Source organism: Lemur catta, chromosome 8 (genome assembly GCF_020740605.2).
Source record: "Lemur catta isolate mLemCat1 chromosome 8, mLemCat1.pri, whole genome shotgun sequence".
In the NCBI taxonomy this organism is placed as follows: Eukaryota; Metazoa; Chordata; class Mammalia; order Primates; family Lemuridae; genus Lemur; species Lemur catta.
The window spans coordinates 73,825,780-73,852,873 of record NC_059135.1 but is presented as its reverse complement, the minus strand read 5'-3'; the positions used below and the strand labels follow the sequence as shown (position 1 = coordinate 73,852,873).

The following is a 27,094-nucleotide window of genomic DNA, read 5'->3' as shown; positions in this document are numbered from 1 at the left end:
GTTCATATCAAGACAGATTGATAAAAAGATACAACACATACTTTGTTTTTCCATATTCAATGACCTCAATTTTCTTTTACTATAACTTTTAAAGTATTGATTAGTTTGCAGAAACTGAAATATGATGAAGAGAATAGGAAGAAAAGAAAATCCCTTTTTTCTGTGTTTTTTAGACTAAGGACTATGAAGAAGAGGTGGCAAATGAGTAGTGGAAACAAGTAATGAATCCATGATTTGAATTTAAGTGACTGGGTTTATAGAAAAAGTAATATTGTCATATTCTAATCCATTTAGTTATAATTTCCATTAGTTCCATTAGCAACTAAATCCATTTAGTTGCTGAAATCACCCAACATTCAAGTGGTATCTACTGTGTGCTTCTCAGTGTGCCAAGTACTATAGAGCTTTACAAAGGAGTATAGAATCTCTAGTTGTCTAAGAAACTAGTCACTTTGGAATGATAAACCTTACATCTAAACATAATACACATTATAAAACTGAAAATGCAATATAAAACCATTGGCACATTGACTAGTAAAATTAATGATGTGTAGCACTAAGTGACATTTCTTTTTTTGGAGGCTTTGGTTATCTTCTAGAACTTTACTAGGTGAGGGATACATTTCAGATTCTACTTGATGTAGTCTTGAGTCCTTCTGGGCCTTGTTTCTTCCTTAATTTATTGTTGCTAAAATAAAAGCACTATGAGGATCGGGATTGTGGCCCTCATGTTTATCTCTACACTCCTAGTGTCCAGAGCTCAATAAATATTTGTTGAATAAATTAATGTGAAAGAATCTCGTTTTATTCTCTCACTCTCCAACTTCTTGAAATGGCTCCACATCTGTACGGTTTGTTCTCTCTTCAACCCACTATTAATCTTAAGTGACCTAATTCCCTCAAAGATTAATGATTTTCTAATTGCCTAATCTAAAGGATTCTTGTTAACTATATTTGGTTACAACTTGATTTTTCTGTATGTTTGATGCTATTTTCTGTCCCTTGAAATTCTTTTGTCTCTTTACTCTCTCAGTTCTTCTGACTATAGCCCCTCGCCACCTCAGTATTCATTCTGTCCGTTGTTTTTGTGTTGCTGTTCCTCAAGAATTTAATCCTTATGGAATTTTATATACCCTTCCTTGCTTAAGTAGTCCCATCTCACCTTTAGTTTTTAACTAAATGTACATGTCCAGAGTTATAGTGCTGACTCTGATCTCCCACCTGAGCTCCAGACTTACTTATTAGTCATCCAGTAAACATTAAGTATATGTCAGGACTGTGACTGTGGAGATGGATAAGACACAGTCTTTACCCTAGAGGATTCACAGCCTCGTTGGAGGAGAATGATTAGTAAACTAGCAATTATGCACCACATCATATCTATATTATAGTGCCTTGGGATTGAAGAAAAATGTGGCCTAGTTCACTTTGGAGGTAATATTTTCTACAGTGATGCTTAAGGTGATCTTGAAGGATGATTAGGAGTTCACCAGATAAATAAAGTAGGAGGACTACTTTATGTTGTCTCTGCCAAGCCTGGTGAGTGTGCTCCCAGCTGAGTAAGAACAGGTTCCCCAAGGCCTGAGGACATATGACCAACCTCAGGCAGAGTTTGCCTAGGGGTGCCAATGTCATGGCCAATAAAATGGTATCAACCATTAAATCCAGAGAGAGAAGTGACTGTGAAAACAGAGTTAATAACAAAATCCATTACTATTCCCTCAAAGTATTATGGGTAAGGGAGTGATTTAGACTGAGGCTCTAAAAGTGGTTCATGTTCATTAAGATGTGAAAAGAGTAATACATGGAGGTAGTGAGATTTGACTGGACATGGGAAGAATGGTAGAATTTCACCAAGTTGCCTTTTATGGGGAATATGATTCTATGCAGAGTGGCTAGGATATGTAAGAGCATTGAGGCAATAAGTATGATAGTATTTATAGATATGCTGGATACTCCTTGTAGACTGGGGAGAAGAGGTAGAAAATGTAATGGCACGTAAGAGTAGAAAAATAAGTTTGGGTACAGGTGAAATGGAGTCTTGGAGGCTATGTTTTAAGTTTGTTTTTTTTTTCCTTTTTTTCCCCTGTAGCAATGGGCAGCAATGGGCAGTGGATTGTTAAACTGGGAAGTAACACCAACTCTTGAATTTTGAGGAAATGCTGTATATTTTCTGGAAGTATCAAATGTGGATAACTTGCTTTTTTTTGTGCAAGGTTTTAGTAATTCCTGTTTTTTGTTTTTGTTTTGTTTTTTTTTTTAGTTCCCTTCCTAAAGATCATCAGATATTGCCCTTTTTGGATATATACGTACTTTTCATCTTTTTCATATCTTTAAAAACAGTCCTTGATTTTCTAGAGTTTTTTCCCTCAGAGCTAATCCTTTAATATAGCATTTTGCATTATTTTTCCTTTAACAATAGAAAATATTCTAATATTCACCTATTTTTATATCCCTTAGAGAGCTTTCTAAATTTGCTCCCCTTTGGCTTAGTAACTTGCTGCTCAGAATTGCTCGTTGAAATCTGTAAATCTGAAGGTTTTGATATATATATGTTTTTCCAGGTATTTGTAAAAATGTTGAAATTGATTTTGCATTATTCATAAGGGAGATTGACTGTTCTTCCTTGCCTTTTGCTTATTCCCTTAAGCCAATATCCAATTTATGATTGCAAGACCCTCTTAGTTGTGTGTGGGTGTGTTTGAATGTGATATTGTGAAGCTGTGGAGAGAAATCCAGGGATTGAATACGTTTGGGGAACTATTAGACAAGATTAGGTTAAAGAGGGGAATAGTTTATAGGGTAACAGCCATTCAAAAGGGATGTGTCTTTTATTGTGTTGCTGTAGAGAAAACAGAAAGCTGTGGCCTATGCTTATGCTCTAGTTGAAGAGAGAGTTCTATATATAAATCAACAGTAAATGTTACAATATAGTTTATATTTAAATGCTAAATTGCATGAGAAACCAGCTGAATACCAGCTGAGTAACTAAGAAATCCAGGACAAAGAAAAATCAAGAGGCAAAGTAGCCTGGAAAGCTTCATGAAGGAAATGGGACTTCAGTGAACCATGAATGATGAGTTAAAATTTAGATAGCTGGGAAAGTGGTTGTGGTGGGGCGTGAGAGGTTGGGGGCAGGGAGGTGAGGATAGGAGCATGAACTAAGATAGGTTGGGACAATGAGATTGGCATATTTGCAGTGTAGGGATTAGTACTGGCATGGAAGATAATAAGGTTGAGAGGGTAAATTATTGCCAGATTATTTGTGTAGGGCATTGAATATAAAGAGTTGGCAGGATGTTTATGGGTGTATGAGAGAGGGGGTGTGGGGATGTGATTGTTTATGGGGAGGTGTGAGAGGAGGGGATGTAAGTTATGTGGGAGATGTGAAGGTGGGAGGGGTATGTAAGCGGAAGATATGGGGGTGTGTGTGAAGTATGTGAGAAGAGGGTATGTATCAGTGGGAGAGGGTATGAGCATGAGTGTGTTCTCTCTAAAGCAAAAAATGTCTGAAGTATAAGAAAACCAGTAGTTGTTGTGGTACTCTTATGTAGCATAACATCAAATTAAATATTGGCTTATTTCTTCTTCCCTTTAATATTCTACTTGGTCATCTTGTGACTTTTAATCTCAAATAACTATACATATCTGCCCTTTTTTGAATTAGTCTTTGGATAAAGCATACCTTGCCAGAATGCTAAATTTACCATTTCACTTCTGATTTTTCTTGTTAAGGCTTTTGAGTCTTGGGAGTAGATGTCATATTTTGTACTATTCTTTGGCCTCTCTAGTACCCTATGTGCTGCCCATGATGGAGTTGACACTAAATATTGGAGATTTATGCCTTAAGCCTTATACCTTTAGGCCTGCTCATCTACAAAGTCACTGTGCGGTGACTCTGAATACCATAGATAAATTGTCACGAGTCTTTTAGTTGCAAGAACTGTTTACCCTGATGTATCTCATTTCATTCTCTTGTTTAATCCAGTGACTGTATCATGAAGACGACCCCGTTTTTTCCTTCTTCCCTTTTAATGAGTTTCCTTTTTCATTACTTCTCAGTACAGACTGCTTTCTGCATATGTGCCATTCTTTTCTCTGAGTACCCTCTTCCTTCTTTATATACTTCTTTTTATACTTTCCAAATATAGCTAGAATCTTTTTCATATACTGCTTCTTCTATGAAGCCTTTTCCAATTAATCCTTTTTATCCTTTCTAGTCTTTCTTCACATTCCTCATGTACTTTGTTTGCCAATAAGCACACAAATTGTTTTTAATAATTTTAAAATTTTTGATATGTTTGATACTCAAAATGGATTGCAGATTCCCCAAGGGCACAAAAAGACTCAACTTTTTATTTTGGTGTGTTTCCATAATGTTTTGCATACTCTGAGCATTTAGATATGGTTATTGTCTGAAGCTCAGTCTCCTCTCCTGTGCCCAGAACTCATGTGTAGGAAGGTGCTTACCCTACTGTGTTGAAAGTCCTCTGGTTCTAATATTTGTTGGGTTTTTTCTTTTTATGATGTTAAACATTTGTTAGGACGAAAATTTTTTTCCTTCCTCTTGGCAATGTTGAGTAAACGCCAATGAGTTAATATATTAATACTAATTAAATTACTTATTAAATAAGCTTTATTCTGCACTTACCTCCTGCTGATCATTTTCTTTGTATTTCGATACCTAAATTCTAAGGACCTGAAGGGACATCAAGAAATAATTTAATTTGCTCTGCTTTTTAGGTCAGCTCAGGAATTTATTCAAATAAGAAAATTTATAGAATATCTAGCCTAAATGCCTCTGCATTTATGTATATATCATGTATCTAATTATAAATACATTTTTTACATATGATATGTCAATATTTTGTGAACAAAAACAAAGAAAAAAACCATGCTGTTTGCTATGGGTAAGTCCTAGCAAGCAAAAGTGTAGCTGCTTTTATGCCTTGTATTGCCTTTTCAGTTTCAATGGAATTGAGCAGATATATATTGAAAAACTCATTATATAAATATTCCAAGTACTAAGTCCCCTCCTTAGGCCATCTGTTAAGATTTCATTTTAAAGACAAACTTGCCTCCTGCTTTTTGGGGTCACCTAGAGAGCTGCTTAAATGTCATCTTCTTGCTCTTCTTTAAATTGACATCTTATTAATTTTTCTACTCATTCTCTTCTCTTATTTCTTTCTGCCATTTGCATTCCTTGTGACTCAGTTTTGTTTGTTCAGTGGTCTTTGGCATGAGTAGAAGAAAAACAATTTGTTGAGTGCCTTCTGTATTAGGGACTCTTATTTGTGATGGTTGGGGTTGCTTGCTCTCTGATGCAAATTGTTTCACCCAGCATAGTGGCAAACTTGATCACACACTTCCCATTTCCTCCTCTGAATTAGCATTGAAAACTTGGAGTCCATGGTTTGACGTGTGTTTATTCCACCACAGTAAAATTTTAATGATTGATACTTAACTTTTTAAATATGTGTCCCACCTACCAGTTTTGTATCTACTAAAAAGAAGTCATACCCTACTTTTTCCACATTAAACATATTATGTAAAGCCCAGTTAAAAAGTAAGCCATGCTTTGATGTAAAAAGCTTATTAGGGAAAGTTGATTTTGTGCATATTCAACATGTTGTGTAGTTGATTTAAAGCATTGATAGTTTGCATTGTGTTGTACTTCAGATTTTCAGAGTATTTCTCAATAGACACCTCTCTCTCTCTCTTGCTCCTTTTCCAGTCTGACAGCAGTGGACTACCATGGTTTTTTTATCTGATATTTTGGTGTATCTCTGCCACTTCTACAAATTCAAGAAAGTTGTCATAGACACATTCCTTGCCTCACACAATTAAAGTAGTATTGATTTGACCTCTTCTTTGGCATTAAGTGTAAGTTCATGGTCCCCAGGTCATCTGGTTGAGCAGGGTTTGTGGTAGATGCTTAAATGCATCCTTTCTGAAAATTATAATGATATTTTTCCTTAATAACTTATTTTCTAACTCCCAGCATCTTATATGCATTTGGTTTTACATATATATAGACAGTTTAGCAATAGAAGTTATACTGGACTTTGTGTAGTTTCTAGGATTTTCCTTTGTTAGAAGGAAAATTACCTTAGCTTCTTGGAGGTACCTTCTAAGTACACAAGAGAAAGCAATAAGAAGAGTTTCAGAGAATAATTTCAAAGTACAGCATAGTACTATTTCTAGGATGGGCAAGGTGGTTTATGTGCCTTGGAATAGCCCATTTATTTGACAGCTGACTTATAGTTTTAAGACACTGATGGTAGCTTATGATGCTCCTTGAAATGCACACATATATTATTTGTGATGAAACATTGTTTTGTTTTTTTTTTATTGGATGAACTAAGTGATACAGCTTTGAGGAGATGATTGAACAGATAAAGTAGGCCTCATATGGTATGTGTTGTAATGAGGACATTGGACAAGTCAAACTTAGAGGACTATGGAGTGTCTAGAGCAGTGCTGCAAAAGAAGTATAAGGCAAGCCACAAATAAAAACCATAATATGAAATTTTAGATTTTCTAGTAGCCACGTTAAAACTTTTTTTAAAAAGTGAAATTAATTTTAGTAATGTATTTCATTTAACACAGTATATTCAAGCTATCATTTCAACATGTAATCGATATGAAAATTATTTATCAATATGAAAATTATTAATGAGTTTTTTTTTGGTACTAATTGTTTGTAATCATTCCAGTGTGTATTTTACAGTTATGGCACATCTAAATTCAGATTAGCCATATTTCTAGGCCTCAGTAACCACACATGGCTACTGGCTACTGTATTGGACAGCTGAAATCTAGAGCATTTGGTGAAATTGTGACGATACCAGGAAGGTGGAGAAAGCATAAGAGGAGCAAATATGAATCTCTAAGATAGACCTTGTGAAGGAATTTCTATACAAAATAGTACGTATGTTGTTTTGGGAGAGAGTCAGAAACTGGTGTGAAACAGAGCTTTGGTAGATGATGGTGAAAGAATTTAGAAGATGAGAACAGCAGACATTCACAAGATGAAAATAGGAAATGGCAGAACTTGATAATGACCAATATTCTAGAAGAACACAGAAGTGATTATCATTTTAGAAAAACATCTTTCCCAACCAAGGGCTTTTTAGCCTAGGCTATGTCATTACATAGTTTGGAGGAGAGAGGTAGTTATTCATAATGGCACCCAAGAGAAGCCACTGAGATCAGCAGATAATATTGATTGCAGAGGAATAATGTGGATAGCAAGAAGGTGCGGAGGATGATTTATGCTAATATAGTAGAAAGGAAGAACCTGAGGTAAATGATTGATTTTTATGAAGAACTGGACAAAGTTCTTGGTGACTTAAGAGTGAATGAAAGATTATGCAGAATCCTATATCAGTTTATTGCTTAAGCAGTGAATAAGAGGACCTAGTGATAGAGACTTTGGCCACAGTACACAGTGTGGTTAAGAGCTCATTCTTTTAACTTTAGTCCAGTCCAGTCCTGACCTGACCATTTAACTTTGTATTCCTTAGTAAATTACAACAATCCCAGCCTCAGGTTCTTCATCCATAAAATGGGCAGAAATAGTATCTACTTCATAGAATTAGAAGTAGATACTTCTGGATTAGATGAGATTATGCATGTAGTGACCTCGGCTAGTATGACATATCTTCCTGTTATTCCTCTTAGTTTGGGACATCCAGGGGGGGAAAAGGAGCTGTCATCATGTTTTCTTGGAATACATGTTCATACCACATCTTCTAAGCTGTTACCCCTTAAATAAATTTTCAGATTTTAGCTTAGTGAAACCTCTTGATTAGTAGTTGATGGAAATTTCTTTACACATAGTTCCTATTAAGTGAAGAAAGAACTTTCTAAGCCTCATTTTGTGATTGATGTTGGTAGTGAAAATGAGAACAGAAGTCTGGGATTGAGTCCCAGCTCCACCATATAATGACCTAATCACTTTGTTTCCTTGGGACTCAACTGTGATTGAATTGAGTGTTTCTCAAACTGTCGTATGAAGACCTCCAAGCATTAGAATTATTTTGGTACTGGATACAAATGCATATTCTTGGAGTCTACCTCAGACCTACTGAATCAATTTCTGAGGGTAGAGCCAAGGAAGTTTTATTTTGCACTCAAGTATAGCTTTTGCACATCACATCTAGTTGGAGAACCACTAGAAGGAATATTCTAAGATCTGGTTTGGTTCAAGTATGAATCTACTCATTGTAATATTAAAGGTCTGGAGTAGGAGTTGGATAGAAATAATGACGCCTATTCCTGTTTACCCTTTAGGATTGTTGTGAGGATCAAATAAGATGTTTTTAAGTTTGTAAAAATAGGTTTAAGTGAAAAGATATTTAAATTCTAGACTCCTGTAGATTGTGATATCTAAAGGACATCGACTCTTTTCTATAATGATTTCTCTACTAAGTGAATCTTGGTGGATCACAGTTCTCATTAAGTAGTGTTTTCTGTTTGCGTTTTAGAGACAGAGTGTTGCTCTGTCACTCAGGCTGGAGTACAGTGGCATGATTATAGCTCACTATAACCTCAAACTTCTGTGCTCAAGTCATGATCCTCTTGCTCCAGCCTCCCCAGTAGCTGGGACTACAGGTGGGTGCCAGCATGCCTGGCTAATTATAAAAAATTTGTTTTTTGTAGAGAAGAGGTCTTGAACTGGCCTCAAGTGATTCTCCCACCTGGGCCTCCCAAAGTGCTGTCACTACAGGCGTGAGCCACTGCATCTGGCCCATTAAGTAGTGTTTGATGCCATATTTCCTACTCACAAAATTATGAGCTTATTTTTATCTCCCTCATCCCCACTTAAATTTTTGCTTTTATCAGTTGCATAGAGGCTAAGGATTATAGACGTTCAAACCAGATGAATGTGTAATTTGAAAGAAAGACTAATATCTGTACTAATTTTTAAATTTAGTAGTATGGGATGTGTCAATATTTTAAATATTTTTTTTTTCCACAATCTCTGTGACTCTTAATTGTTTAAAGTAGATTGTCCTGTTTCAGGATTATATGTGGTCTACCTTTAATACTCTTTCCATCAATTAACCCCTTCTCCCCTCAACAACAAACAAAAAACCAACCCAGGACATAAAGCCACCCCACCATGAGGGTACTTTCTGGGGATAAATATAATCCTCCATTTTCTCCATTTCCAGAGAGGGCAGACTACAATTGAGCACTGTAACTACTTCGTGTTAGTTAACAGTGTTTCATGCTTAGAAAACATTTTTATTTAATCCTTACACACAACTTAATAGAATCTCTTTTTATTTCCATTTGGAAACAAACAAAAAAAAGGCAGCTTATTAAAAATGCAAAAGCCCAAACATTACACTTTTAGAGAATTTGATTTAGTGGGCCTGGAACAGGCCTGGAAACTAGCATTTTGGTGATTTTTTGTTGGAGGTTTTACACATTGAGAAATAATTGCTCTGTGTTTCTTACTGTCTCCAGAAGCATAAATTATAAGCACTGGCTATATAACATAAAGTAGGAATAGTATGCTTCCAGCTTGAAAATGAATGTGTAAATGTTACACATCAGAACTTCCTGTGTGTTTGTGTATATTTTCCATAGGAACCCAAGATGATACGAATACCGATGCCAAACAAAGGGACAGACCCACCACCTGCAGGTTACAACTGTTTAGTATTACAGAAAACATTTTTATAAAAAAGGAAAATCATAGGATATGGCTGGCTGTCAAAAGAGTTTATATTTCTCAGCCTTCCCTTTTAGGTTAATTTCAGGAATCCAGAAACATTACCAGCCATTAGAGAAAACTGTTAAGATTATGTGGCAAAATAAATAGGGAAGCAGAAATAGAATAGACAGGCAGTGAGTGTACTTCTGTTAAGAAATACTATTGAGCTTTACTGTATGCCTAGTACTGTGCTTTTGCAGACATCTTCTATAGTACTAGTATTTGCCTCTTAAAAGGATTGATTAATACTGGCTATGCCTTCATTCCCGTGGACGATCCTCAGTTTTTGATCCTTTTTCCTGTTTCTCATTTAAACAATCTATTCACTATTATTTCTGTTCTTCTTTTAATTTATCTTTTTTTGGGGTCTCTCACCCTGACTTTTGCTTTCCCTTTTTATTATACAGTATAAAACGAATGCAGGAGCTTATAAAAGAAAATTTTAAATACTTAGGTACTAAAGTAAGCAAAAAAATTAAAATTTGATTTGATAAAACCCATTCTCTTTATTTATACCAGTGGTTCTGCCTTTTCTCTTAGGTATTTACACCAAAACCTCTCCTCAAGTGTGAAGTATTTACCATAAGTTGCTTATTTATATTTTAAAAGTGTTAATATTAAAGGATGAGATCTTGGATTGTGTGACATCTAGGGATATAATTCTCATCAGCCTATCACTGTCATTCTCTTTATCAAATTTATGAGGTTTTTAATACCTGTAGATATGTAAGTTCCTCTTGGGCTCTAATTTTACTGTGGCTGTTCCCTCTTTTTAATTTGTTTTAAAAAGCAAAATTCTTTTTAATTGGAAGTTGAGGCTGGTAGGTATAAGTGATAAGCGGGAAGAGCATGTGTGTGAATTCCACCAGGAATTGACCTTCAAATTGTGGAAGGCCAGGGATTAGAATTATTGACCCCTGACTCATCTGCAAGCCAGCTGCTTAACTGAGAACAACTCTCATGGATGTCATTACTCCCCATGTCCTTTCAACTATATTTTGTCTCCATCCTTCTATCCTTTCCTCCTGTTCCTTCCCCAGCTCCTCAGTGCAGAAATAAATGCATCACTGAGTATTGAAAAGGGTCAATAGTGGTAGCATTATTATTAAAGCTACTGTGTCTCTGAATTCTTTTACTTTCTTCCACACACATCTTGATCCCAGGCTTCCATGCACAGAATAGACCTGAACCTAAAAATTGGCCAGCTGTAGCCTTACTTAGTTTCTGGTATTCCAAAAGTAGCTTTTAACATGGAGGAAAGTGCCTTATTATTTAAATTTCTTTGATCTTTTTTTAGTATCTTTCAGTGGCCTACACTAGTAAGAATTTTTTGCCTCATGTTTAAATCTCACAAATAGAAGACTGGGAACAGCCCCAATAATTGTTACGGTTCTATGGATCTTTGTTTTTTAAGAGAATGATGGATATAAACATTTCTGTGTAGGAGGACATAGAAGAAATGGTGGAATGGCATTCAAGGTAGTCTAACAAAAGTCACAATTCTTTTCATGACATTTACTTTAGTAGAACATAAACAAGGTGCTGGCTTTGGCAGCATATATACTAAAATTGGAACTGTATAGAAAACACTAGCATGGCCTCTGGGCAAGGATGACATGCAAATTCGTGAAGAATATAAGGATATATAAATTTGTTAATTTAACTCTCTTCCACTATTGGATTTAAAAGTAAAGAGTTTAACTTTATTTACTGTTCTGTAGTTCAGCTTTTCTGAGTAGTCTGTCATACTCCAGAATATAAAAGGTTCCTCTTAGTCTTAGCTTAATAAATAGGAGTTTTTCTGGTTTTATTAATGTCTTATAGATGGTTGCATGTTAGAAAATAGTTTATTTGTTCACACAAACAGTAAAACTTACCGGTTATTGATTATGATGTAAACATGACATTTCAAATGAAGGTTATATTTGTGAACTTCATAAAATTTATAGGCTAAATGTGAGTGATATGCTATACTTATATTTATATGAAAGCTTTCTGAAGGGGGCTAGTCTAGACTATGTTGTCTGTGTTCTGTGTCTGTCTTGTCTGTGGTCTGCTATAACTTTGATCCTTGATTATAACTGGTAGTGTTAAATTTATCGTGCTGTTTTTTTTTTTACTCTTTGAAAACAGTGTTTCTTAACTACTGATACAGAGTATAATACAGAGAAATATGGTTATCTATAATAAAAACTGTTGCCTATCATATGTGTTTTGTTCTATTAAATTGTGGAGGGAAGAATCTAGGTACTATTAAAATAATTCTTTGTGGTAATTAAGTAATAGTTGTCTTTTAGTTAGATTTTGGGCAACGTTAATATAGCAAGACTATTAAAATGTTGGAGAAAAATTTTTCTTTCAGTTTAAACGACAAAGACATTTTTAAAAATTATGAGTTTGAAAGATTTAGATTACATATACTATGTAATATTAAGTAAAGTTGTGTGTGTTAATCTGATTTTATCATACCTGGTACTCTTTCATAGTATGTAGACAAGCCAATATCTAAAACAACAAGTTTTCAATTTTGATGATTGTTGAAAAGTGTTGGGTGGCGGTATTTGTCTTTAAAGTGGACAAACATTACTTTTACAAATAATACTTTTACTTTTTTATTGAGCAGGAGCCCAGGAGCTATGGACTAGATTGAGATATTCATTTGATCCAGAATGTTTATCTGAAATTTTTGGTTGACTTTCTCTGGTCTGGGGGAAAGAGTGCATGTTTTATATTACCGTGACTTAGGGATTTTTAGAGAAAGAGTCTTAGATTTAAAGGCTTTCCCTTGTCTCCCATGAATTAAGTAGCAAATTAGCTAGCTTTATTTTTTAGAGGAAGAAGTAATGGTTATAGAAATGTTATAGAAGCTTAACTGATAAAATTTTTAAGAATTTAGGGATCAATAGTTTCTTGGGTGTGGAGCAGATGGTAAATATATATGTGTACATATATGTCAAACTTACTAAATGCAGTCATTCAGTGTTCTTGCTGGTTTAAGAACTATTTGCAAATTAGAGATGATATTTTACAGTTTTTCATTTCATTAACTAGTATCTTCATTTTTGTCTTAGTCCATTTTATGCTGCTGTAACAGAATACCTGAGCCCAGGTAGTTAATAAAGAACAGAAATTTATTCTCTTATAGTTCGGGAGGCTAGAAAGTCCGAGACCGAGGCAAAAACATCTGGTGTGGGTCTTCTTACTGCATACTCACATGGCAAAAGGCAGAAGGGCAAGAGAGAGAGCACACTCCTGAAATCTTTTTTTATGACAGTATTAATCCATGACCTAAACACCTCCCATTAGGCCCCACCTCTCAATACCATTACATTAGCAATTAAATTTCAACATGAGTTTTGGAGAGAACAGACATTCAAACCATAACTAAATGCCAAGCATTTTCTCAATGTTTTCTTCCACTCCATTATCTCACCTATTAATAGGAGGTTAGGGATGGCGAGAGTGGTAGAATGAATGTATCAAGGCCTGAGGTAGTTTGATGTTCAAAGAAAGAAGTTCACTTGTCTGATGTAAGTTGAGGCTGAAGAAAAGCCAAATTATGGAAGGCCTTATAAGATTTGTTAAAGATTTTGATTTTGAGGCCAAGGGCAGTGGGAAGCCATGAAATGGGTTTAAGTTGAAGTAGTGACTTGATTTTGTTTGCTTTAGTAAAGGATTTGTCTGACTTCTGAATGAAGAATTGATTGGGTGGGATAAAGTGGAAGCTGGCAAACCAGTTAAGGAGGCTGTTGCTATAGTCCAGAGAAAGATATTGGTGACTTGCAGTAATAGCCTTCTTACTCCAATGATACTCATCTTCTTTAAAAAACTAGCTTAGATTTTGTTGCTTATGACTTAAATATGTGACCTGATTTTTTTTTGTTTCAATTATGTATGCATTTTCATTTGACAGGTGAGGTAACATGATTTTATTGTTTTATTGATTAAGAGTGCTAGTATGAGTGGGTGGTTTCTTTGTGGCTAGTATGAATTCCTTTATAGAGGGTTTATTTACTTTCTAAGGTATCCTTACTACCTTCCAACAAGGAGTTGTTATGGCTGCTACTCTGTATTATCAAGCAGTGATGACTAGTATGTATTTTTTTATGCTAACTCAGGATACCTCACTCATTTTTTATATTTCTTTATTCATCTTTTTATTTTCTAAATTTAGTCTCAAGACAAAAGGCTATTTTTTCTAGAGCCACTAACATGATTTAAAAAAATATAAAAGTCATTGTGATAAAGAAGCATACTTGAAATTCCCTGATCTTTGTGATCTTCTGGTTATTTACCATTCCTGCCTTTTTACTTACTTTACAGGAGAAATTAAAAAGGCCTTAATTGAGCTTCAGAAGTATCCAAAGATTTGTGATACTTCTGATACTTTCTGTCTAACTGTCTACTTTCATGTCTTATTTTGAAAATTAATCCTCCCATTTTTTCCCTTCTCCGGCTGAAGTTAGAGATTTCTCAAACTTTGGAATAACTTTCTTTTTCACTATTTCTGCTTAGTACCTAGATGTCAGACTGCCTGGTACATAGTATGGCAACAGTATATATTTCACTGTATATTAGCTGAATGCAGAAGATACTGTGCCTTTCTGAAAGACATAGTGTCCTGTAAGATTTCCTTTTGCATGTCACCAAAATAGACTTCCAAGTGTCCTGTCTGGGATGGAAGGGTTGGAAGGGTAGGATTTTCTCATTCGGAAGGGGAAAACACTGGGCTCCTGTTTTACCTGTTCTTTATCTAATGGAAATCTCTCCCTCATAATATTATAAGAAGCCCACTTATATTGGTTAAAATTAGAAGAAAGCAGATCTTTTCTTACAACCATTATCCTTTGCCCCCTTTTAATTATTAAAAAGGTGAGGTTGAGGTCTAGAAATTGATCAGGTTTTTGTCACCTATCCTAGCAAAGCAGTCTTAAATGTGGTCCCAGGTGCTATTCAATTGAAAGATAAATTTGGAGTTTTGTGATTTGCTCATTTCCTGATTCTTGTTATTCTATATATACTTTTGTTTTTAGAAAAGTGAAGTTCTTTGGTAGTTGGTGTTAACATCGATGCTTTATTCTGTGCTACCACCCAAATTAATACCAATTTGAAGTATGTTTCTGCCCAACCAGATGTCAAGTCATTCTTTTAAGAGAGTGAGAACAGTTACCTTTAAAGATGAAATCTCTTGGTTTCAGAGATGCAATCTCTGAAATCTCTTTAATATTGCATTTTCTCTGCCTGTATATCAGTGTGTCTGTGTCTGTTACTTTTAAAGAATTTTGTTCTTTCCTTTAAATCTTTTTGAAGAAGATGTCTTGTTATTTAGTTTAGTAAATTAAACTTAATAGCATCTTTTATTCAACAAGCCCTGTGTAGAGTACCTTATGTATTTAGGAAAGAGTTTAAGAAATGAGGTTCTCTAAAAAATTTTGTTAATGCAAAAATGTACCTTTTGTATTGTACTAGATCTACAATTAAGTGAATTAAGAAATCAGCAAATTGTAAAGAATTTTTTTAAAGGTGCTGCTTGCCTCTTTTATAAAAGGTAATTCTACCATTACAAATTTGCTGCTCTCCTTGGGGCTCTAAAATTTTATATGAGGATTTTTAAGGAAAAGATTTGATGGAATTCTTCAAATCTTGGTCTATATCAAGGTAAATATATATTTATTTGGAGCTATCTACGTGGGGATAATTCGTCATTTATGTGTTACCAGTGTTGAAATACATTTTAGGTGCTTGCTTTTATGATTTGTCAGGAATTAACACTAGCAATCCTTAAATAACCAGTGGTTAAATGTTGACTTCTAAGTACTTTTATTCTCCTTATTACACGTGGGCATGCACACAGTGTCTAGTACCAGAACATACAGTGTTTATATTTTTAGTTTGTTCTGTATTAGTTGTGTATTTAGTAATATAAATATATTACTTGATCTAGGTGGACGGAATCTTCTATTTTTTGTCAGACTAATAGTAAGTACTAAGTATGGAGTATAACAGGCAAGGCAAAAAATTTTCTAGGAAGAATGCCTAAAAGTGTTTGTGTTTTCTTTTAGAAGTAATGGTGGTAGGAAGGTGCTTAGTTAAAAAAAACAAAAAAAATTAGATTGATAGGGCCTAAATGTTGCATTTTGCAGAAATTTTCATGTGAAAATTTATTCTCTTTTCTCATACTTCTAACTTATTTATCAGTAGTCTTTTGGGACATTTTGGACTTTAGAACAAGTTTTGGGCAGTCTTACTTTTCATAGTGCTTAAAAGCAGCCCAAGGCAGCCAAATAGGGAAGGTGACTGCCGCTAGGATATGTATAAATATAGAAAAGAAATGATACTGAAAGACCTATAATGTACTTATTATTGTATAGAAACAAATCATTAAAATGATTTTTCAAATGGGAAAAAAATTACGTAATACACAAAAGTAATAAAATTTTTTATTACTAGGAATTTTGCCCCTTGTAAGTTGAAGCAATATGGTTAGAAATATGAAAAAAGCTATTGGTGATTGAGGCCTTTTAAGTGATTCCGTATCTGTTTTTATTTAATGTCATAGTGAATTATCACTTTACCTTCTTTTACTTTATTTAAACCACTGTAATAGATATTGTGATTTTATTCAATTGCTGGTTCTAAACTGCGAGGCACTGCTTTGATTAAAGTGTGTGTGTGTGTGTGTGTGTGTGTGTGTTTATTTAAGTTTCTCACTCTTGACATTGTTGGTTCCTCAAGGGCGATATTTCGTAGCAAGCGAAAGTGATCTGTTTTTACTCTTTTTCTGTCAAAGTTTGATGATTTACTAAAAAGAAGGTCTGTATCTTCCCAAGTATTACAAAGCATTGAAAAACATTAATGTATGTAGTGTTTATTCAGTGTAATTGAGACTTGTATTAATGCATTGTTTTTAGTAGGAACTACTGTATGTTTCCTTAATCTGTGTTTTTAGGAGCTCTGTTCTGATTTTGAGAATTTATCCTGCATCTCTTATTCTTTCGAATTTATGCACAATTTTGGTTTTTGTACATTTTTTTAAATAGCCTGTTAATTCTGATAGGAATATTGGCCTCTAGCTTCAGTCACCATAATCTCCTCTCCTCCCCGTAAAGATGAACATCTAATATCAGAAATCAGTTTTGCACAGTCTAAGTAAAACTTGTGTGTACTTGTATTTGTTTTGATGTAATTCATCTTTTGAAAGACTGCCAGAGAACTGCGTAGAACTATTTTAATCTTAAAACCTGGGCATTTGTGTTAGGTCATTGAATATAGAATGTCTGATTTTGAATCACAATTGTAGTTTATTATATCTCAAAGAAGAAGCAGTACAATTAATCAAAGTATGCACCTGAGGTATCAACACAATTTTGCTGTCTTCATGGTAGCTGGTTTATGCCAGCAGTGAAGAAGCCTGGAGAGCGAGTGGCAATGAAATCACAAAAGGAGTTTTCCACAGCTTGTTGAGAATTAAATATTTTTCCTTGCAAGAAGTGGCCCAAAGCCTGGAAGAAATGGTGGTCAGTTGGTGCAAGGTCTGATGATTATGGTGGATGACAGAGAGTCTCCAAGTCTAGCCTCTGTAGTTTAAGCAGCATTGTTTGTGCAACATGTGGCCAAGAGTTGTCTTGCAAGACAATCGGCCTGTCTCTGTTGACCAATCATGGCTGCTTAATTGCAAGCATCCTCATCATTTCGTCCAATTGGTTGCAGTGGACATCCGCTATAATTGACTGACCAGGTTTCATGAAGCTGTAATGGATAATACCAGCGCTATACCACCAAACAGACACCATTAGCTTTTTTGGATGAATATTTGGTGTTTGGGCAGTTCGTCTTTATCTAACCATTGTGTCAAACACGTGTGATTGTCAAAAAGAATCCATTTTTCATCATACATAATAATTATGGTGTAGAAATGGTTCACCTTTATGTCTTGACAGCAAAGAAAGGCAAGCTTCTAGGTGATTTCTCTTCTGACACTCATTTAATTCATGAGGTTGCCATCTATCCAGCTTCTTTACCTTGCCATTTTGTCTTAAATGGTCCAATACTGTTGGAATAGTAACATCAATCCATGTTGCTAATTCACTTGTAGATTGAGATGGATTCGCTTCCATCTCAGCTTTCAGCTCATCATTATCCACCTTGGTCTCAGGTCACCCATGTAGCTCATTTTCAATATTAAAATCACCAGAATGGAACTTCTCAAACCATCACCGTGTTGTGCATTCATTAGCCAGATCCTTCCCAAACACTTTGTTGATATTTTGAGCTGTCTGCGCTGTATCAGTTCCACAATGGAACTCATATTCAAAATAACACGAATATTTATTTTATCCATGGTTTCACAAAAATTGCTCTAAAAAAAAAATTGAAAGAAAAAAAATTGAAAAAAAAATTGAAAAATTGCATTTGAAAGACTGTGGATGTACCTTCACAGTAAATATAAAACAAGAAGTGTCAAAATGAAACGTCAGAAATATAAACTGTCTAACTTAGTACTTAAGGAAATTGGACATTTCATACTTAATAACCTAATAGATACCCCACACATTTTGTGGCTTGTAGGCAAAAACAATTTTCAGTTGTTTCTTATCTTTGAAGATATCTAACTTATCCTGGACAGTAAACAGTATGTCTTTCATAATGGTAAGACTAAATATCAGGAAGAGAATTAGCAACAAAGAGAAACAGGATAAATATGTATGAAGCAAGCTTTGTTTTGTCAAAACTTAGAAAACATTTAGAAACAGCCACCTACCTAACCCAAGAAAACCAAATCGTTTTCATCTTTTTTTAATGCTAAGGGAGATCAAATAAGCTTGATCTCTGTATTCTTATTTGTCAATCCTTTTGATGCCTGTGGCCATTTAGTCAGTATGGATATTGTAAACCCTTGGTTTTTATTGGATAGTTAATATAGCTTCCTGAGTTTCTTTCCATTCCAGCACAGTTTACTCATTGTTTTTGGATTAATCTTTAAAATGCTGCTTCTATTCTTTTGATGTCTTCCAAACCTGTCCTAATTATACCCAATATACTATGTCCAATATACTAACGAACATGGAATGGGCTGTGCTAGGTGTAGTGGCTCACACCTGTAATCATAGCATTTCAGAAAGCTGAGTGGGGAGGATTGCTTCAGGCCGGGAATTTGAGACCAGCCTGGGCAACTTAGCAAGACCTCGTCTCTATAAAAAAAAGAAAAATTACCCAGGCATGGTTGCATGTACCTGTATTCTCAGCTGCTTAGGAGGCTGAGGCAGGAGGGTCGCTAGAGCCCAGGAGTTTGAGGTTGCAGTGAGCTATGGTGATGCCACTGTACTCTAGCCTGGGCAACAGAGTGAGACCCTGTCTCAACAGAAAAATTAGAATATGGAATGTTCTAATTCAGTGAGGGCAGTCTTGTCAAATACTGCTTATTCACAGCCCTGCTTATTTGGTCTTGATCTTCTCTGCCTCTGTTTACCTTAGTTTTGTCTCTCCTTAGTACAGGGGTGGGGAACCTTGTCATGTTGGGAGGCTGCATTAATTTAGCTGTAATCAAATAAGGCCACATTCAAGAGATTTCTATTAGATATACTTAAAAATGTACATTATTTTGTAAAAATCTAACTATTGTGTATTTAATAACTTCAAAAAATGAAAACTATTTTAAAGTTAACTAACCTTTTAACGACTTTGTTCTGTCTGCTTTTTGTTGGAAAGCATTTGAATATTTGGTTGCAGCATGGAGGGTCTGCAGTTTCAGTTGTTCTGTAGGTAGGTATCAGTCATCTGTGGCCTTACGGTCATCTTGATTTGGGTTAGGTGGGAGAATGTATATTTGCAGCAATAAGTGGTTGAAAAGCAAGAAAGCATTTTTCAGGAATGTTGCTGAAGGCGTGGGTATTCTACTGCATTTTTCCATATTTCAATTGGATCTTTCTTAGCATCAAACAATGACTTTAAAATGTCATCTACTGAGAGCTCAATCAATTCCATCTGTAGTTCTTTAGGTGTCTTCGTGATATCAACTAAGGGAGGCTGAAATGCTAATTTGAGTGTGATGTCATGATTCTCAAAGTCAGTGAACCTTTCATTGTATTCTCCAATTAATAGGTGCGTATTCTTCAAATGATTTGCATATATTATCCTGGTCATCAATGATCTTTGCTAATGGGGGAAAATGTTTATCCGAAATTTTCTTTTGAAGAAATGTTTTGAAAAAAGATAGCTTTTTTTGAAATGCTTGGATTTTTTTTTGCCACATATCATGTATAGACTTAGTCTTATCTTGCAAAGAAATATTCAAGTTGTTTTGATTTGACATATCACACAGAAATGCTGCATTCCTATAGAAATCTTCTTTCAATAATTCACATTGCTGATTCTGTTCTTTATAAAATTTAACTGTCTGTTCTCATGGAGATAAATTTTGGCTAACACCTGTCCCTGCAATAGCCAACACACTTTAGAATGATATGGCAAATCCACATGGAATACCTCATTGTTCAACTTTAGCATGTTATGAAACTGATGATGCTGTGGTACATTTGCACGAATATTGTTAACAATACTTACAACTTGTTTCAAAGTGTTACTTAAAATAGTAGCTTTAGCACAGAGATTTTGCTGATGCAAGATATAATGAAAAGAAATGAGAGCATCTGGATCCTTAATGTTTTATCTGTGCAATAAACCAATCATGTTTTCCTACCATGGAAGGTGCACTGTCTGTACACTCACTAATTTACCAAATTCAGTCCAACTTCACAACATTTATCTTGACAGTTGTTAAAGATACCTATTTATCCATGTTCTGTTCCCAAGAGTGCCCAAAGCAAGTAACTCTTCGTAGCAAAGAAAATCTTCTGTTATGACCCAAGTGAAGTATAAAACCTGCACCAAGTCAGTAGTATCAGTTGATTCATCCAGTGCCGTTAAATAATATATATTTTCCTTTTGAAATATTACGTGAAGTTCTATTAAGTTGAATGCTAGTTCATGCTGCCGATCAGTTATGGTTCTGCTTGAAGGAGGCATTTGTTTGTACATTGGAACATTATCAGGGTCTAGGCATCCTACAGCTTCAACAATGCATTCTTTCACAATTTCTCCATCCCTGAATGCCTTCCCTTTTTTCCCCCGAGCATATAAGTTACTTTATAAGTTGCTTCAGTGACATTATTTCAAGGTCTTATTGCTGCTTGAAAGAATTGTTTGCTTTTCATCTTTTAATTTGTACAGTACAACCTTCCATACCTCTCCCTCTAATTCAAAATATTTGTGGTCCTTATGAGTGTTATAATGCAGATGAACATTGAATTTCTTTAATGTTGATATTGCACTATCACAATGCAAGCAAATTATCTTATCTTTAGCAGAAGCAAGATAATATTGCAATTCCCAATCCTCATTAAAAAATCTGTTTTATTCCTTCAGTGTTCCCTTGGTCTTGTTTGCCTGGATGGGCTGTTAAGCAGACAGAATTAAAGGATACTGGCCGGGCATGGTGGCTCATGCCTGTGGTCCTAGCACACTGGCAGGCTCAGGCGGGAGGATTGTTTGAGCTCCAGAGTTCGAGACCAGCCTGAGCAAGAGCAAGACCTTGTGTCTGTACTAAAAATAGAAAAATTCCCCAGGCATTGTGGCTCACGCCTGTAGTCCCAGCTACTCTGGAGGCTGAGACAAGAGGATCGCTTCACCCAGGGGCTTGAGGTTTCAGTGAGCTAGCTACAGGGTGACAGAGGGAGACTCTGTCTCAAAAAAAAAAAAAAAGAATTAAAAAATACTGTCAAGCTATGCAACTAATTCCACTTCAAACAGAAGCACAGTGCACCATTGTCATAAGCTGGTAATAGACTGGCATACTTGACCTCCATAAACTTTCACCAACCAGCCTTGTGGGGTAGTGGCGCCAGTCAGGTGAGGGAAGTTAGAACTAAATCATGAGTATAGCAGCTGTCGGTTTAGCCCTTATGGCTTACTAATGTTCTACTTGTGCCAATCAATCTGAGAGGATTATTTCCTTGAAACTTACTTTATTCTTTTTTATTTTAAATATGTTCATTTAAAAAACAAAAAAAATATGAAGGATGAACAAAAATGTATTAATAAAAATAAAAGGATTTGTTCTGTAAAATTTGGATTCAGTCAAAAGGCCCCACCTTAAGGACCTAGAAGGCCACATGTGGCCTTAAGGCTGCAGGTTCCCCACCCCTGCCTTTGTGTCATTTCCTCCATAAAGCGTTGTTTTTTTTTTTATTGTAGGCCTTGTGAATTGGTTTAGTGCACATTTATTAAGTTCCTATACAGTGCCTGGCACTGATAATACAGAGATAATTGGCCTTGTTTTAGGAGCTCATACTCTAACACAGGTCCTAAGCTCATTATCTCCAAATTCCTATTGCATTTATCTATATAGCCCTCATCTTGGTGTTTTAATTTATAGCACAAGCATATGATCAGTTCTTTCATCTGTATATTTCAGTATAAGACAAAGTTTTCTCTAAAAAATTATACCTCAGATGAACAGTAATCTTATATTAATTTTTAATATTTTTAAGCTCTCTCACAATTATGCTATTTTGAATAGAAGTATAGTGTTTGGAGAAGACAGGTGAGCTTGAAATGATAACCAGTCATTGCTAGGTTTGAATGTTTATAGAGGGTTCCTGAGGAAAATAGGTAGAAGGGGTTGTAAAGAGTTTAAACAAATTCAAAATTATTCAGGGGACAGGGAGCTATACTCTTATAATTTGTTGTAAAAAAAATCTTTTAAAAGATAACTTTTAAAAGTAATGTATAAATAGTTTGTGAAGATCACTGTATTTACTTATAGAACAATTAAAAAGCCAACTGTCTTAATATTATGTGAATGGACATTTCTGGCCTGGAAAAACATTTTCAGTGACAATATTATATATGATTTCACAAAGTATTGCTTCTCAAAACAACTTAAATGGAAGTGAAGATTATTCGCTTTAGGATACTTTTAGATTTCCCAAAAAGAAAATAACAAGAGGACAGCTGTTGAAGACATATGTAAATTTTAAATAAAGTTGTTTTGTAAAATCGGTGTGCTTTGTGATTTTAAAACATTCATAAAAATAAGTTAATAAAATATACATTGGACTATGTTATATAAGTACACAGAAGTTTTTATATTTCAAGTTGGTCAGAATTTAAAAAAACCTTTTCATTGGCAAAAGTTGAAAAATCCTTCATTTTGAGAGTGGCCTAATATTTATTCATTTATGGTAGCTTGCAAGTTTCTGCGTAGTTGGATGACTACCTAAAAATAGTAGGATGGTATTAATTAATACTTGTTGAACTAATAAAAAATTCTGTATACATTTACTTATTTTAGGGTTTCCTGGTGCCACGAAGGATTGTACTATATCAGAATTTCCCCATTACTTACCCCAAATCATTCTTTTTGTATAGTATTTGTCATACTACTTTTAAAATTTGTACTATAAGATGTTTTGGATTAAAAGCATCATTAAATTTTATCTGTCTTCTATAGCTGATTCTCTGGACTTATGGTCTGCCTCAAGATTGCCAGGAGCAGTGTCATGTGAAAAGGAAATAAGCATTATTTTTCAAGTTGGATTTATTATGTTTGAAACTTCATTAACCCTTCTTAGAGGACTAAGTTGCCTGTGGGAGGCACAAGTTTAGGGAAGACATTTGATTGCATACCTCTTTATACTGTAATGTCAGTGACCTGTTGATAGTTTCACATAATATTAGAATACTTTTTCAGAAATTCTTCAGATTTGTAAGTTGTCAAAACAATTTTTTTTTTTCATTTAATGTTGGTTTCATACATGGGAAAATTGTGATAGAGTAAGTCTGGTCAGAGGGCTGTGAAAGACATTGTCATCTTAATCAGAAAAAAATGTAATGCAGTACATAATTGTAAAAGATATTTTAATTCCTTCCACCTGTTTCAAAGAGTGGGGAAAAAACAGTAGTAGTTGGTGAGTTTTTATTCAGTTGTTACATTGTGTTTATACATTTTATTGTTCATTAAGTACTATTTGTGTTTGGAGGGCAAGTAAGATGGATAGTCTGAGACCCAATGGCATTCTTTTTATTCTTTTTGAAGTAGTTGTATTACATTTATTTGATTCAAAGCTATAGACCACAAAAATTCTTTAATGCCAGTGATAAAATGGTTAGATATTTTATCATATTGAGAATGACCCATTCTAACTGACTCTAGCTATGCTCGACAAAAAGACAAATAAAGCTTGAGGAAGGGAAACTGTTGAAAACGAATTTAATTTCATATTAAGCCACATACAGATATGTTGTGATTGCCTACATCTATTTGTTGATTAAGTCACCAAATATTAATTGAGTACCTTCTGAGTTTCAAGCATTGTGCTAGATACTAGGGATTCAATTATAAGTTAATTATATCATTTGTCAGCAAGAAACAGTCTAGTCTGGTGAAGGTCATGCCAGTCTATTATCACCTTCTATCCTATCTAAATAAAAACATGGCAGTCTAGCCTGTTCTCACTTATGTAGCCTCCCTGGTCCTTATACCATCATTCTTTTTAAAAAAAAAATAATTTTTTTAATTGACAAAAATGGTGTGTATCATGAACAACATGGCTTGAAATATGTATTCATTGTGGGATGGCTAAACCAAGCTATTAATAATTAACATACTTATTTTTTATGGTGAGAACACTTAAAACTAACCCTCAGTGGCATTCTGACATGTAAAAAAAGGGCATGTATGGACAACTGATTAAAAACAATAAATAATAAAACATTTTACATTGGATTTCAGGTAGTGTGTAGTTGGGGAGAAGTAGTCCTGATTAAAGGACTTTCAGGATTTTGTTATACATAATAACCTTCAGAAAACTTGAAAATTGTCACTATATGGAGAGATTTAGCATGGGATGCTTTCTTCAAGAGCTGGGCTTTCTGGCACTACTAGAAAAACAATAGATAGCCAGGGGAAAGGCATTCAGTGTGTACTTGCTTGAACCCTGTCCAGTTGCTCCACAGCCATTTTTTTAAAAAGCTTTCTCTCCTCCATTGAATGACCTTTGCTCATTTGTTAAAAATTAATTAGGCATATTTACGTGGATCTCTTTTTGGGTTCTCTTTCTGCCCTGGTGGTCTATCCTTCTGCCAATACCATACTGTCTGAATTACTGCAGCTACACTGTAAACCTTAACATCAGCATAGTGGAGAGTGATTTCTCCCACTTTATTCTTTTTAAAAAAATTTTAGAATAAGCTTGTTTATGACTACAAAGAAATTTGCTGAGATTTTAGTATGAGTTGCATTAAACCTATAAATCAGTTTAGGGAGAATTGACATCTTTATTATGTTGAGTCTCCTAATCCTTGAGCATAGTATTTCTGTCCAAGTGTTTAGGTCTTCTTTGATTTCTTTCATTAGCATTTTATAATTTTCATCATATAGATCCTATTTGGGTTTTGTTAGATTATATCTATTTTATTTTCTTTGGACAGTTGTAAATGGTATTGCATTTTAAATTTTGGTTTTACTTATTTGTCGTCAGTAGGAAATGCAGTTGATTTTTGTGTGTTGATCTTATATCCTGTGACTTTACTGAATTCATTTATTAGTTCTTGCAGTTTTTAAGATTCCTTGGGATTTTCTACGTTGATAAGCATGTCATCTGCAAATAAGTAGTTTTATTTTTTCTTTTCTAGCTAGTGTGACCTCAATTTCTTTTTTTTTTCTTGCCTTATTGCAGTAGCTAGAGCTTTTAGTACTATGTTAAATAAGAGTGGTGAGAGTGGAATCATTGCCTTGTTTCTGATCTTAGAGTGAAAACATTTGCTCTTTACCATTAAGTATGACATCAACTGTAGGTTTTTTGGTGGTTGCTTTTTATGGCATTGAGGAAGTTCCCCTCTATTCTTAGTGTACTGATAATTTTTATCATGAATGGGTATTAAGTTTTGTCTAATTCTTTTTCTGTGACAATTGATAAGACCAAATAATTTTTCACACTTAACCTGTTGATTTGGTAGATTGCATTGATTGATTTTTGAATGTTGATCCAGCCTTGCATATCTGGAATAAATCCTAGTTAGTTGTGGTGTAGTACTTTTCTTTGTCTTTTTAAAAATTCATTGTTGGATTTTCTTCACTAAAATTTTGTTGAAGACTTTTTCATCTAAGTTAATGAGAGATACTAGTCTGTGTTTTTCTTTTTGTGCTATGTTTGTCTGTTTTTAGTATCAAGGTTAATACCGGCCTCGTAAAATGAGTTGGGAAGTAGTACCTCTTATTCTGTTTCTGGAAGAGATTGTGTAAACTTAGTGTTGGTATATTATGTTAATGCTTCATTGAAAAAAAACCTGGATTGTCCTTAGATGTAGTTGCTTTAAATGAAATTTACTTTGTCTCATATGAGCATTTTAGAATTGAACATGACTTTTGCAGTGTTATTTTATGGCCAAATATCCTACGAAATTTCAGGTTCTGTGTATTGCTGTTTTTTTTCTGTTGTTGTTATTTAATGGTAGGAAAAATGAAGCAAATCATTAAGACATAAGTGCTACTTTGAATATGGAACTATTATCTAAATTTACTCTGATACTGGATTATGTGACTATACTCACTGATTTACTATAACTAGACTGAGCATAAATTATGGGTCTGGAAAAGAATTTGGAAATTGAATCTATCTGCTTAATTTTACAGATGTGGGAACAAGGTAGTGAGGAGCTTGGTAGTTTGTTTAAGGTCACAGTTTGTGGACTAGATTCCAGGTTCAGGCTATAGTCTCTTAAGCTAGTGGTTCTTCACTAGGGAGGAACATTAGATCACCGTTGAGTCTTTGCAAAACAACCAACCAACCAAACAAACAAACAAACAGAAAACACGAACACAAACTATGTACATTAGAAGTAGCAGCCCTTCTTTTATAGAATACAGTTACAGTTTCCAGCATAGTTTGCAGTATGTTAGTTGATGCTATTATTTCCTCCATAGTTGAGAGGAAGTTCATGACACCATTAGTATAGTGTGTATATACACATACAACACATATATATTTATATTGTATATATGTATATAATACACATATACATATGTGTATGTATTTATATATCTCCATCTTGTACTTTTCAGCTACCCCTTCCCAGGACCTGCATAGTGGTCCTCAAACATATGAATGTGACAAAATATAGAGGGGATTCTGATGCACATCATTGGTTAAGAACCACTGTACTAAACCCTGCATGCAAACCTTTTATGCCTATTTATTTCTTTTGAAATGGCAGTATTAACTATTTGGAGTTACTTTGATAGAACAAACCTATGGATAGAGAGTTAAAGTTTCAGAAAATTATAAATTGGGAGCTACTGTTAACACT

The 27,094-nt window shown here is 34.6% G+C and overlaps 1 protein-coding gene and 1 non-coding gene across 2 annotated transcripts in view; both read left to right on the top strand.

The window, feature by feature from the left end:
- The window catches only part of ACVR2A (activin A receptor type 2A), an 88,604-nt gene that overhangs the window by 21,037 nt on the left and 40,473 nt on the right, over nucleotides 1-27,094 (top strand). The gene's annotated exons all lie outside the window — the stretch shown is intronic.
- On the top strand, nucleotides 11,267-11,373 carry LOC123644212. Its single transcript, XR_006737036.1, has one exon. It is a non-coding gene; the product is annotated as a U6 spliceosomal RNA (small nuclear RNA).